At 39.2% G+C, this 14,442-nt stretch overlaps 1 pseudogene; it reads right to left on the reverse strand.

Annotated features, from left to right (window-relative positions):
- Nucleotides 1-1,094: 1,094 nt before the first annotated feature.
- LOC123204787 lies at nucleotides 1,095-13,625 on the reverse strand (annotated as a pseudogene).
- Between the last annotated feature and the right edge of the window lie 817 nt (nucleotides 13,626-14,442).

The raw sequence follows: 14,442 nt of genomic DNA on the forward strand, positions 1-14,442 counted from the left end.
AAAAGGAGATTAAATTTTAATTTATTTTTAATTTTATAGATAAAATAATGATTTTACTTTTAAAATCGTTAATTTTAATCGTCTATGAGTGGGTAAATGAGATTTTCAAAGTTAACGAAAGAAAACTTAAAATAATAGTATATTTTGAGTGGGAAATAGTCATTTAGCCTTTTATGAAAAAAAAGGTTGGATCACCATTGCCCATACAACATTTGATGAAATGACAAATTCTCAACTTTTAATTAGAAAAAATCAATTTTTATTTATCTTTCCGACCTAACCATTAATTTTAAAAGTTAAATAGGTATTTATATTATTTCGATCAAATATTATCATAAGTGTGCAATTAAATATTATTTTGTCGTTGATGTTTAAAATATTATAACAACATATTTGTTGGCGAACTTTTCAAGGCATTAAGACTTAAAAGATAATAATCAAGTTTGAATACAAAACTTTGGTATTATAATTTAGATAATATGATTATCACTTCTACTTTATGTATTAAAATATTACTATAGTGATTTTAATTTTATTATAACTATATTTTTATTTATTATTTTTTAAGTAAAGATAATCAAATTTTTAATTAATCTAACAAATAATATAAAAAATATAAAAAATATTTCAAAATAGTTAAATCCAAAGATATTTAAATAGAATAATATACCAATATTTTTTTTATTACCTCTAACTAAACGTAATAATTATTTATGATTATCAATATTTACTAAATTTTATCAAACATAATACTTATTTGTATTCAGTAATTTTTAAGGTAATTTATCTTTAAAATAATATTTCTATTTTAGTAATAAAACATTTTCTAAACCAAATGTTCGCATAATTTAAATGAGTTAACCAAAGCTAAAAACTTGTATCCAAACTTGAACATGTTAGAGTTTCTTCAATAAACCTGATTCATAGGCTTGGTCAAACCAAGGAACTAGTCAAAATTTGAATTACATTTTTGTCCCTATAAGTTATGACATTCCCAATTTTATCCTTCTCTTAATTTCTTAAACAACCCTCTTCCATTTATGCCCTTCAATTAGTATAAGCTTATATTTATCCAAAACTAATAAAAATTCTCATTAATTAAATACCTTTGAAAATTTTTCCATTTCCTTCATTCAAATGTTTATCAAGGCTGAATGCATGTGTTATTGTGGGAACGTTGAGACTTTTCTTATAACAATAAAATCTTGTAAAGAATCCCATGAATATAAAATATGAGATAATCACTGTAGATTGCCAGCTGAATATTTTATATTCAACAGGTAATGGCTGCAGAATTATGTTGCTTCAAGTTCTTACTCTTGTAAGAATGGTTTTGGATTCACTTGGCTGCAAAAATGGCTTCTAAGTCTTTGCACAGTCCTTTTGGTTTTGGCTTGAACTCTGAAGGTGAATTTAAAGATGAACTTCCACTACTTTTGCTACGCCAGAAACCACTCCATTTCGAATAACTACTTGAAGTTGATGGATCATTTGGCGCTCCACTTCCTTGTTTACTGAAGCTAGACTTTGCCAGTTCTCTTAGTTGCTTCATCCATGGTTTATCTGTACTCCGATTCCCAGTCCCGGAGCTCCTATACCTTTCGGCTGAAGAAGCAGTTTCCCCGGTTCCACTATCCTCATGTTGAGTGGATTGAAATTTGCTTTCCAAAGTTTTCACCAGTGTCTGGGGTGGGACAACCAGGAGAAATCTAAATGAAGCTATTTTCAGGCCCGTTAAAAAGAGCTTTTGGCACCATCCAGCTGCTTGGTATGTCCATACAAAGCATACATTCATTAATCATCAGGGCAAAATATCCTACTAAGAAAAGTGTAATCATGAAGATTCCAATTTTAGTTTCTTCTCTGACTGAAAATTCTTTCTCCAAGAGAACCAAACACAAAGTAAATATACCCACTTCGCAGGCAACAGAGATGATCCCTACCAACTGAACCTTTTTCTTAATGAAAGGCTTCTTCAGAACAAGGAAAGGCAGCTGAAAACAGGTGATGCTTAACAATACAATTGTTGGCAATTTAGATGAACAGTCATCCAAATGAGCGCCAGCCACAATTCCTAGCGAAACTATTTTCAGAGACTCCAGTAGTGTGTAGTATATTCCAAGTATTCCAAACAGCTTCTGTATGAAAGGTGCTTTTGCATCGTCTGTTTCATCATCAGAGGCAATGATACGATCACCATGCTTGTGGGGATACCTCTCGGAGATCTGAGAAAGCATGTATTTTGGCGGACCTCTCAGATCTTCAAATAGAGGATATCAGAGTTTGGTGCATTTTTCCATGTCCATTGACATCTTTTGCGAGGACCAAGAGTTACTCGAACGATCTCGTGATACCAGTGAAATATCTGACCTACTTGATGGACTTCCTTGTACAGAAGTAGTTTCCCAAATGTAATTCCAATAAAGAGGAATAAGATCAAGCACAGCAGAAGAAAAGACACTATCCCCAATGGCACTACACCAACTATAAGCCCCGATGGTGTTCCACCTAGCACAGTATAAGACAAGATATAAATCTTATGCATTAATTCACATTACTTGTAATGTCGTTCAAAAACAGAATGTTAAGATACCTGCAACTAAAGCACCGGAGGCCTTGCAAACACAAGGTAGCGCAAGAATTACAAGAAACAGTTCGAAACGTGGGAATATCAGTGCTCCATAGCCTCTCTTTGTTTCAGATTTTTTGTTTTTAAGCTTTAAAATTATCAGGAGCAAAGCATGCAGAAGCATCAAACTGCCACCAATTACAGCTAACCAGAACATGCTTCTATCAAAATCTCTCCAACTACAAGGTGAGAGCAGGGAGATAGTAAGGAATCCTGTCGTAGCACTTGAACTCAAAGAAATGAAACAAGGTATTCACTTAAACCTGATGTAATAGAAGTCTAAAAGGTTCAGCATCTTGCAAATGGTTGGAGTGGACAAAGTAGCTCTTCAGATGAAAATTGCACTGCAGTCTATATTAGTTCAAGATAGTGTAGTTTTACCTGTAAATGTACACTTTGTTGTTACTTTTTTCTAAGATTTTCTGCTTAGCTATTAAATTTACATCAAAATCCCCATAACGTCTCTAGAATCCATAAGCAAGGGAAGAGAAATTAGAAAGATCAAAATAAACATTCAATAAATTACCCATTCAAATGTTGTGAATCCATATATTCTGCTTCAGGTTTCATGTTTTGGCTCTGCATACATTCAACTCATTGGATCATGCAAAATATTCATCAAATACCATTAGGAGTTAAGAAAGTAGTAGAAAAATGATTTTCGACCTCGAAAAACATTCTGTATTCTACTGGAGTTAGTGGCGTCCCATATACCGTAGCTGGCCTGTTTGAATTCCCTTCCTTTGGTTGTTCACTTCGAAAATTCTTTAAATGGTGAAATTTGGAGAGGTAGGAATGCGGGCCAGGAGGGTGACTGAAGCTCGCCATGACTGGCTGAACATTCCCATTTTCGCATGGGAGATTAAAGTAGGGAATACTCCATTGTAAAGCCCTTGCAAATTCATAATATTCAACTGGCAATGGAACTGGCAACCATATAGTCAGCACGAAAACCTGGATGTGGCATGCAGTTCTCTGTTTAAAAAGAACACAAAGTAGAAGATTTCAGTTTCGATTGCAGATTATATCTACATCAATTCTAGGACTACCATACTTTCCGAACTCCTTAGCCCTTTTGGCTCTAGGCTCCATTTTAACTGAAAAAGGAGAAAGAGGGAGAGCGAGACACATGGAACTTCTGAAGTATGTATTTCCTCCAATGTCGCAAGCAGTTTATGTTTCATGGTGTCACAATGAGATTACTCTAAAATTATTCAAGATATGTGAGGTTGTCAATTGAAGGCACAGAAAACAAATTTCATAATCTCAAAACTACCCGCCAATCCACTCTAGCTTATCGGAAATATTCTATTAGAGCCCGAGTATATGTGAAGAAGAAGAAAGGAGGAAGGAAGGCTGAGTCCAAGGCTCGAGCAAAGGAAGATACTGGAAAGCAAATCATGCTAGCAGAGGGCTGTGATTCAGAAGCTGCTGGCAGCACTCCAGAAGCAGTAAAGGCAGCAGACAGGCAGCAAAAGCTTAGGGACATGTTGGAAAAGAAGGAAATTATGAAGATATTGAGAGCTGAGCTGGCAGGCAGGGATTGGGAGAGCAGCAGCATGGAATTGAGAAATAGAGATCTGGAGTCGGAAGGAAGAGAGGAAAAATCTTCAAGGAAATAGAAGGGAAGTGGGGAGAGTTCCAACCTCTCGAAAGCTGGAGTGACATTGTGCTTTCCATTTTATTTTGTGTAATCATTTTGGGAGTTGGAATGTGTTGTTCTCTTAAAGGAACTGATAGCTTTTAATTATGAGTGTGGATGCTTAATCTTTGTGACTGTAGAGCAGAAGAAATGCAAACTGTTTTTACTTATATTAATTGACATCAATTATCATAACGTGAGTACACTATTTTTCTGTTGTTCACATTCCTTTTACTGTTACATTAAACGAAAGAGCAAACAGTAGCCACTGGAGAACTCTAGTTTTCCTGGGAACCTTGATAGTGCACTCCATCGAGGGCAGAAGTCAGCTTGTGAGATATTCACATTCTCCAGGTCTCTATCACGTGGTATCAAAGCATGACCAGGATGGAGGGACGAGTTGGGGGGCTTGAGAAAGAGGTGTCGGAGGTTCACGAGAGGTTGGCACAGATGGGTAATCAATTGGAAGGGTTGAACAAGGAGATGAGGGAAAAAGCAAATGAGACGCAGGTGAGGTTAGAAAGGATAGAGAGTGATATGGAAATCGTCAAAGGGTACCTCCGGGACCTTAAGGAGGCAATGATAGGTAAAGAAAGTGGCGACAAGGCCAGAGCGCCAATAGACCCAGGACCCTCTGTAGTTCCAGCTGCGGACCACAGGGATACGACACCAAGTGGGGGAGAACCGACTCCCAACATGCACCCTCCGACTGGAGGTACTCCCTTTCACCAGCCGCCTGGAGTAGAGAACGTTGACAGGGGAGAGGAAACATCAAAAATCGGCCAGAAAGGGAATGACTACCAGAGGGGGCTCCACGGGACGTTCAGTTTCGCCGGTTGGACTTACCACTGTTGTCGATGAACAGGCTCTCAAGTGGTTGGAGAAAGTTTAGCGTTATTTCAACATAAACCGAGTAACGAAGGGCGACAGGCTGACAGCCGTTGGAGTTTGTATGGAAAGGGCAACATTCCACTGGTTTAGATGGAGAAAGAGGCGCCAACTATTCTCGGGTTGAGAGGACTTTCGAAACGCCACCCTCAGGAGATTCCAAACTGATGACGAACGATCGACCTAGGAAGAACTATTCGCCATTAGGTTGACGGATACTGTCCACGAGTACAGATGCAGATTTGAGCTGTTGTCGGCGGAGATTGAAGAGTTGTCGGAAGGCACTCTGATGGTGATTTTCATGAACGGACTTTCGGAAGAACTCAGAGAGGAAGTGCGGCTATTTCGTCCAGCCACCTTGGAGGAGATGATGGAAAGAGTACAAGAAATTGAAAGAAAGAATGCATTGATCGAAAATAGGGGAGGCAACCGACCCGAGAAATACTACCCAAAAACCCAAACAACTCTGACCTGGCAACCAACCCTTTCTAACACAGGCTTATCCATAGGCCAGTCCACCCAAGCCCATACCCCCCAACAACTTTCCTATTACCCGCCCAACACCTAGCCAAACCAAAACCCAAATATACAGCCCATCTGCCCAATGCCCACCCCAGCACGGACCCACCCGCCCGGTCCAGCTCGCCCCACCATAAACTTACGCCCTTTTGGTCAAAGCAGATTTGAGAACGCTTTTCCCTACACGAACGCAACAACGTCAACGAAGGTTCCAAATATTTTCGTCGCGTCATCCACCAACCAACAAAAGGATACTAATTACCGAACGTTATCCGACGACGAATATTGCTCCAAGATTGAGAGAGGATTTTGTTTCAGATGCGACAAAAAATATACTCCTGGACACCAGTGCCGATATCGACAACTGTGTATAATGATAGCTTGCAAACAAGACACCGGAGAAGACGAGGAGGAAGATATCGCTGAAGCAAGAGAATTGGAAGCCAATTTGAATTCCAGTTCGATGGTGGGATTGGATTCTCCGAAAACCATGAAATTCATTGGGTCCATCGGAAGGAGACAGGTGTTGATACTTCTGGATAGTGGGGTGACACACAATTTCGTCTAAGACTGATTAGTCACTGAGTTACAAATTTCAGTTCGGCCAGTTACATTCGCAGTTGTATTGGGGGATAGCAGGAAAGTCAATGGCGTCGGGAAATGCAAGGGAGTTGAGTTGATTGTGCAAGAGGTGAGAATAATTCAAGACTTTCTTCTTTTCAGATTGGGTAGGGTGGATGTGATATTGGGTATTGAATGGCTGAGTCGGCTCGACGAAGTGAAGACCAACTGGGGAAAGCAGACAATGCGGTTTGATTGGGACGGACAGAAGGTGGAGTTGAAGGGGGATGTGTTATTAACTAAACTGGAATCGACAGTGGGAACACTGCTGAAATTGATGGCGCAAGGGAGTGAAGGGTTCACCCTAAAAACGAGCGACGAAAGGGAAGTTTCAGAGGTCAAAGGAGAAAATATACAAGCGGAAATGATGCCATTGCTGAGGGAGTTTGGTGAATTATTTGCAGAACCATACGGACTACCACCGAAGCGGGAGAGAGACCATGCCATTTGGTTGGTGGAGGGAGCCCAACCCCCGAACTTGAGGCTTTACCGTTACCCACATTTCCAGAAAACGGAAGTGAAAAGAATAGTTAGGGAGATGCTGACGCCGGGGATAATTCGATCGAGCGTGAGTCCATATTCAAGTCTCGTGTTACTGGTGAGGAGGAAGGATAGGAGCTGGAGATTTTGCGTCGATTACAGGGCCTTAAACCGTGTGACGGTACTTGACAAGTATCCAATTCCGGTGATAGATGAACTCCTTGACAAACTCGCAGGGGCTGACATTTTCAATAAATTGGATTTACGTTTTGGATATCACCAAATAAGGATTAGAGACACCAATATGGAGAAGACAGCCTTTCGGACACACGACGGACACTACAAATTTCTCGTTATACCGTTCGGATTGTCGAACGCCCCTGCCACCTTTCAAAGCTTGATAAACGATATCTTTCGGCCCTTCTTGAGGAAGTTCGTATTGGTGTTCTTCGACGACATCTTGGTTTACAACAGAGGACTCGATGACCACTTACGACACTTACAAACAGTGTTGGAACTGCTGAGAAGTCATTGCTTAGTGGTTAACAAAAAGAAGCGTCAGTTTGGCAGGGAGAAAATGGGCTATTTGGGGCACGTTGTGTCGAGAAATGGAGTAGAAGCCGACCCGCAGAAGATAGAAGATATGCGAAATTGGCCTCTACCACGGGATTTGCGTGATTTGAGAGGGTTTTTGGGGCTCACGGGTTACTACCGAAGGTTTATGCATGGGTACGGCAGGATTGCAAAACCATTGACTGATTTGTTGAAAAAAAATGCTTTTAGGTGGAGTAAAGAGGCGTATGCTACATTCGAAGCACTCAAGAAGGCCTTGGTAACAGTCCCCGTTCTTGCGCTTCTTGACTTCACGAAGATGTTCATAGTGGAGACGGATGCTTCGGGCTCGGGACTAAGTGTTGTCTTCATGCAAGCCAGGAGGCCGATAGCCTATCTCAGCAAAGCTTTGTCACCCCGAAACAAAGAAATATCAGTTTACAAAAGGGAACTCATGGCCATCGTTTTAGCTCTGCAGAAGTGGCAGTATTATCTGTTGAGGCGTCATTTCCAGGTGAGAACCGACCAAAGCAACCTCAAGTTCCTAACCGAGCAGAAAGCAGTCAGTCATGAGCAGCAAAAATGGCTGGTGAAAATATTGGGATTCGACTTCAACATCGTGTACAGACCCGGATGCGAGAATAAAGCTGCTGATGCTCTGTCTAGGAAGCCACTAGAGGAAGGGGAATTGAGGGCCATTTCCTTTGCTTCTCCAGCTAACGTAGAGGAGATACAGGAGGAGATTATGAAAGATGAAAAGCTGAGAGGAATCACACAGGACTTGATCAGCAAAATGGCCACACACACAGGATATGAAATGAAGAACAGAAGCCTGATGTACAAAGGGCATTTGGTGGTGCCCAAAAATTTCAGGTTGGTTCAGTATTTTTTAACCGAATTCCACTCTTCACCCATTGGCAGACATTCCGGTTTCTTCCGCACCTACAAAAAAATTTCATCTGTTCTTTATTGGGATGGTATGAAGAATGATGTTAAAAGATTCGTGGCAGAGTGTGAAACATGTCAGCGAGCTAAATACGAAGCGATGTCGTCGGCGGATCTCCTGCAGCCCCTTCCCATTCCTTCTAAAATTTGGGATGATTTATCAATGGACTTTATTGGGGGACTACCGAAAGTTAAAGGATATGACACCATAATAGTGGTAGTGGATCGTTTTTTCAAATATGGGCACTTTCTCGTTGTCCGTCATCCTTATACGGCTAAAGATATCGCTGGAATTTTTATTAAAGAGGTTATGAGACTCTATGGCTTCCCGCGAACCATCACTTCAGACAGAGATTGTGTCTTCATGAGTGCCTTCTAGTCTGAGCTCTTCAAGGCCTTCGGAACAACGCTTAAATTCAGTTTGGCTTACCATCCACAGACAAACGGGCAAACCGAGGTCGTGAATCGGAGTTTGGAGACATATCTCAGGTGCTTCTGTTTTGAGCAGCAGTGCACTTGGCCATACTAGTTACCTTGGGCGGAATATTGGTTTAACACCACGTTCAACTCGTCATCAGGAATGACTCCGTTTAAGGTGGTGTACGGGCGCGAACCACCGCCACTTTTAAAATTCATAGTTGAACCTTCCAAAGTGAATGAGATCGATGTCATGATGAAGGAGCGGAATGAAACTTTGGATAAGCTGAAATCAAACAAGGCTCAACAGAGAATGAAAATGATGGCTGACCGAAATAGGCGTGTGATGGAACTGGCAGTGGGAGATCAAGTGTTTCTAAAGCTTCAACCTTATCGACTTCGATCGTTGGTGAAGCGGCCTAATGAGAAGCTAAGTCCACGTTACTACGGACCCTTTGAAATAAAGGAGAAAATCGGGCAGGTTGCATACAAACTCAAACTTCCAGAGGCAGCTAAAATCCATTCGGTCTTCCACATTTCCCAGCTTAAAAAACGAGTAGGCCCTTCAGTGACCTGTATGCCTCTTCCGAGCTGCTTGAATGAGGAAGCTGCGCTGGAAGCCCAACCTGAAGAAGTTCTGGATTTTCGTTATTCTCAACAGGGGGACTTGGAGTTGTTCATCAAATGGAATGACTTACCTGATCACGAAAACTCATGAGAGTTATATAAAAATTTAATCCACGCTTTTCCTCATTTGCACCTTGCGGACAAGGTGCCGCTGGATGGGAGGGGTAATGTTAGAACCCGAGTATATGTGAAGAAGAAGAAAGGAGAAAGGCAGAGTCCAAGGCCCGAGCAAAGGAAGATACTGGAAAGCAAATCATGCTAGCAGAGGGTTGTGATTCTGAAGCAGCTGGCAGCACTCCAGAAGCAGTAAAGGTAGCAGACAGGCAGCAAAAGCTTAGGGACATGCTGGAAAAGAAGGAAATTATGAAGATATTGAGAGCTGAGCTAGCAGGCAGGGATTGGGAGAGCAACAGCATGGAATTGAGAAATAGGGATCTGGAGTCGGAAGGAAGAGAGGAAAAATCTTCAAGGAAATATAAGGGGAGTGGGGAGAGTTCCAGCCTCTCGAAAGCTGGAGTGACATTGTTCTTTCTATTTTATTTTGTATAATCATTTTGGGAGTTGGAATGTGTTGTTCTCTTAAAGGAACTGATAGCTTTTAATTATGAGTGTGGATGTTTAATCTTTGTGACTATAGAGCAGAAGAAATGCAAACTGTTTTTACTTATATTAATTGACATCAATTATCATAACGTGAGTACACTATTTTTCTGTTGTTCACATTCCTTTCACTGTTACATTAAACGAAAGAGCAAACAGCAACCACTGGAGAACTTCAGTTTTCCTGGGAACCCTGATAGTGCACTCCATCGAGGGCAGAAGTCAGCTTGTGAGATCTTCACATTCTCTAGGTCTCTATCATATTCACAAGCTAGAGAATAACCAAGGGATCGCTAAATTTAAATAGTAGTTCAAATAAGTTAGGTATCATACAAAAAGGTTCCTTGCAAGATCAGATACAAAAAGGTTCGGCAAATAGAAGGCTTGCAGTGGATACAGTGAGCAGTCCCGCAACAAAAGATGTTGCCCAAAAAGTAGTAGTTACAAATGAAGAAATCACACAAGAAATAAGAGGTACAGAATCTATAAATGCATGTCACAACTTATATCAGAAATGTATTTAAAAAAAAAACAATGTTGCATGAACACATCAGCTGAGCCAATAACAAGCAAAAAGCAAGAAACTTCTTACATTGTCTCACTTGTAGAACATTAGATGGTAGATTTTTGTTACCAGCGACACCCCCAGTCACATTTTCAGGAATGTTAACAGAAACAACATCATTATCAACCACTTGTATCTCTATAACGTATATACTCCAACTTACCAGATAAAATCTGGAGCACATTAAAAAATGATATAAAATTAATATTGATTTGATTTTTTAATAAATTATTTTAAATGTGTTATTGCTTTCAGTAACCTGAAAATGTAGCAGAAAAGTTGCATTTTCAAGAAGTGCCATTAGCAAGTGCATATAGAGGCTGCTAAGAGAAAATAGCTTGCCTCTGCAATTGTTCCTGAGATTGAAATAAAAGAGTTAAAGCCAAATACAGGCTTCAAGAACTTGATCGAGATTGGGATTATGTGCTGCCTAGTCCTCGTAGTAGATGTTGTACTCAATCTCACAGCTGCTCTCTGAGAATCTGATGATCACATCTATACTATGTCATAAGGAAAGAATGACATCTACAAAATACTCGAAGGAAGAAAAGACGTCTACAAAGTTCATGTTCACTTATAATGATTGATTTGCATTGAATATAAAAGCTTAGTGTCAACCTCTTGTTTTTCAAGTTCAGCAGGATAAGGAAAAAAGAAACATAATCTTACTCCACAGGAAAAAAATGTGTTTATACCATAAAGGAAAGTAACTGGTTGAATTAGAGAGACAGGAGTCCCAAGAATGCTTATAATGGAGTTCGTGTCGAGGCTTATAGTGATTATAGCAATACTAGATGCATTTGCAACCTGAGAAGAAGTGCATACAAGTTGTATACTATACATATGTAAGGCATACGTTAAAGTAAATCAACTAACCATAAAGCCAAATCTACGGTTCCCATAGTTTGCCCCACTAATGGGATGAAGTATGCCCTGACTTTGCGTTGACAGAGTTGAGAATTTCAGCAATTGAGTCCAGAACAGATTCTGAGAAGTAAAAATACACTTTCAAGTTGTCATAATTATTCGTTGCCTGCACAGTCCTAGCTTCACTATCCAGCTGAAGTAACTTTCCAGGAACATGTAACCTTAGATTGACAAACACACTTCTTCTATCTGTAGAACACAAACAACCAGCAATGAACAGCGTTACTTCGGTCAGAATAACACTCTTCTAAATTTAAAAGAAAAAAAAAATTGAAGTGCTTAACATGAGCAAAAAACTCAAAGCAACGAAGTAAGTACAAAATATCTGTGTGAATCAGAATCCGCACAGATTCAACATTTCAATATGAAATACTTTTGCAGTTTCAGTTTCTCAACTTTGGGTTGGTTAAACCGACAATCTAGACATTTCCTAAATATTGAAGGCCTAAAATCTGTGTCATCTTTAGGAAAATCATACAGATAACATATCAAGCAACTACATGATGTTTGAAGAGGAACAAGAGAATTAACTCACCAAAATGCACATAAAAGATTGAGTTTGCTGTCCTTGTAAATTTGTTACCAGCATTGTCAGTACAAAAATTCTCACACATTACTAGTATTACCCTCCCATATTGAGCCATAGATGATAAACTCACAAGAAGACTATATTTGAGGGATGGCTGCAGTGTGATGAGTGAAGATGGCACAACTTGGCCAGCACCATGGACCAGTAGCTGATGAAAGACAAAGTAGTATGAAGAGTGTTAATTTAGCTTTAATTTAACACGTGTAAGTAGCTTGATATCTAAGTATTGTCAACCAATCAATTTTATTTTATAGAAAAATCAACTCCTTCATATAGATTTAAGCATGCAAGACTCCAGCAAAGCAACAATCATACAGAAAATGTGCCTTTTATGATATGACTGTGAACATAAGGTTGACATTACTTTGCTGATTGAGTAAAGCCATAATTTATTAGGAGGAATGGTAAGAACTAAGAAGTCACCCCCTTATTAAAATTTGTCAGCTACTCACGTTGCAGGCATCCACTGAAGAACATTTACAGAGACATTTAGTTCATTTGTAAATGGCTATGATGCAGTTATATATGCTGTAGGGGGGACAGTATCTGCAAAAATGAGACAAAAACAAACTTTATCAAGGAATAGACTGCAATCAATTCCAGCATAACTCCCAACACATCCAAACTTGAATATCAGCAGAAATAATATTCTGTTTCGGTAGTCTCTATAAATTTATGTCATAACCTTTCATAAAATCAACAAGTAGATTGATTCATTTATCAATGTTGTCACTTGATAAACTGTTACATACTCCCTGGTTGTTGGTATTCAATAAAATTCTAAAACTCATTTGCTGCATCTTTTCCGAGTTCAATTAGGGTACACCCAGAAGCACAAATATTATACAATAACAAATTTTAGACTAGCAAAGTTCCTTTTTAAAACAATAAAAAATTAACTCAAAAAGATGGAAGCAGGTTTTTTTTACCAACAATCCAGTTATAGCTAGAGCAGCTAACTCCTAGAGATCCATTGGCGCAGACAACAAATGTATGATTTCCATCATGCAACCCTGCGTGTGAAATCTTCCTAGCTCCACAATCTGAAGCAATGCCATCATCCAGCTGCATGTAAAATCATCGAATTTCACAAGCAAAAATTTCAAACGCAAGAATGTCATGTATTTTTCACAGAAATAAAACAACCCTCCATCCTTCTAATTTTTTCGTCAAAGACAAAATTTTCAGCCTTAAAATTTAACAAGAAAATTTTGAACAATCAAGTTATCCAGACGATTGAATTTACATATTTTTTACTTGGGTAATTAAAAATGAAGATTTAGCAGGTTTAATTTCTGATTATAAACCATGTAACGAATCCGTTTTAAAGGGGAAAAACAGAGAAAAAAATTAAGGATTATAACTTAGCATTGTGAAGAAGCTAAAATGATACAACCGTTAAAAGAGTTCATCAAACCTTGCAATTGATGACGCAGTCTGTGCAAGTTTCATTTCCGCCCACCAATACTTGAAACAAAAATGTGGCTGAGGTGACACGTGAAAATGGCTTAGGAGCTTTCAAGAATTTGACAGACACCTCTGAAGCATCAGCATGAGCTTTGAACAACACAAGTGAAAGAAGCGAACACTGCAAAAGCAGCCTTGAAAACTTGTTCAAACTCATTTCTGTTTTTAGAAAGAGAGCCTTAAAGGCTCAAATTGAAGTGTCAATTATGTAGAAGGTGAAATCAACAGGCACAAAAAAGACATTTCAATTGTGGGGTTTGTGTAGAAAGTGATGAAGCGAGAGAGCAACGCAATGCATGGAAAAATGGTGGGAAAATGTGGTGCAGAAGAAGCAGAAGAGAGATTGGAGAAGATAATACAAAGTTTAGTGGCTGGCAAATGTTGCCAATTTAAGGATAGAGGACATGAGAGTGACAATTCAAGGCACGTTTGTGTGTGATTTCACTAGATGAGAGAGAGATTCCAGCGGGAAAGATTTTTCATTTTTGATAAAATTGGACAAAAAGAAGCATCGCTGACTGTTGCAGACATAAAATACATCAAGGGGGTTGAAATCAAATGAAAATGAACCTCGGGTACTTAAAATAATGGCTATAATTGTAATTCAATCCTGTTTTTCCAAACTTGAAACAAGAAAAGAACAGTTCACAGCTTGGTATTCAAATTCAATAGACAATTTCCCACTTGGAGTACTGTTAAAGACTTGAACTTTGACAGATTTGTCTGGCATGCAAAACTGAGGTATCACTGTCTCCAAATTATCTTGCCCAGATTTGGAAGCTTTTGGATACATGTTTTTGGTGTATCACCATTAACATACAACTTTTGAATAAGGATGGAATTCATTCATGCCAGTTGGATAGATTTTATGGCAAATTTTACTGGGTAAAAGAAGGGCCAAATGATTATAATTTAATTTTTTTTAGAGTTTTGTTCATTTGCAGGTGGATGAACTGCCTTCAACGACAAATGCC

Source organism: Mangifera indica, chromosome 20 (assembly GCF_011075055.1).
Source record: "Mangifera indica cultivar Alphonso chromosome 20, CATAS_Mindica_2.1, whole genome shotgun sequence".
Classification (NCBI taxonomy): Eukaryota; Viridiplantae; Streptophyta; class Magnoliopsida; order Sapindales; family Anacardiaceae; genus Mangifera; species Mangifera indica.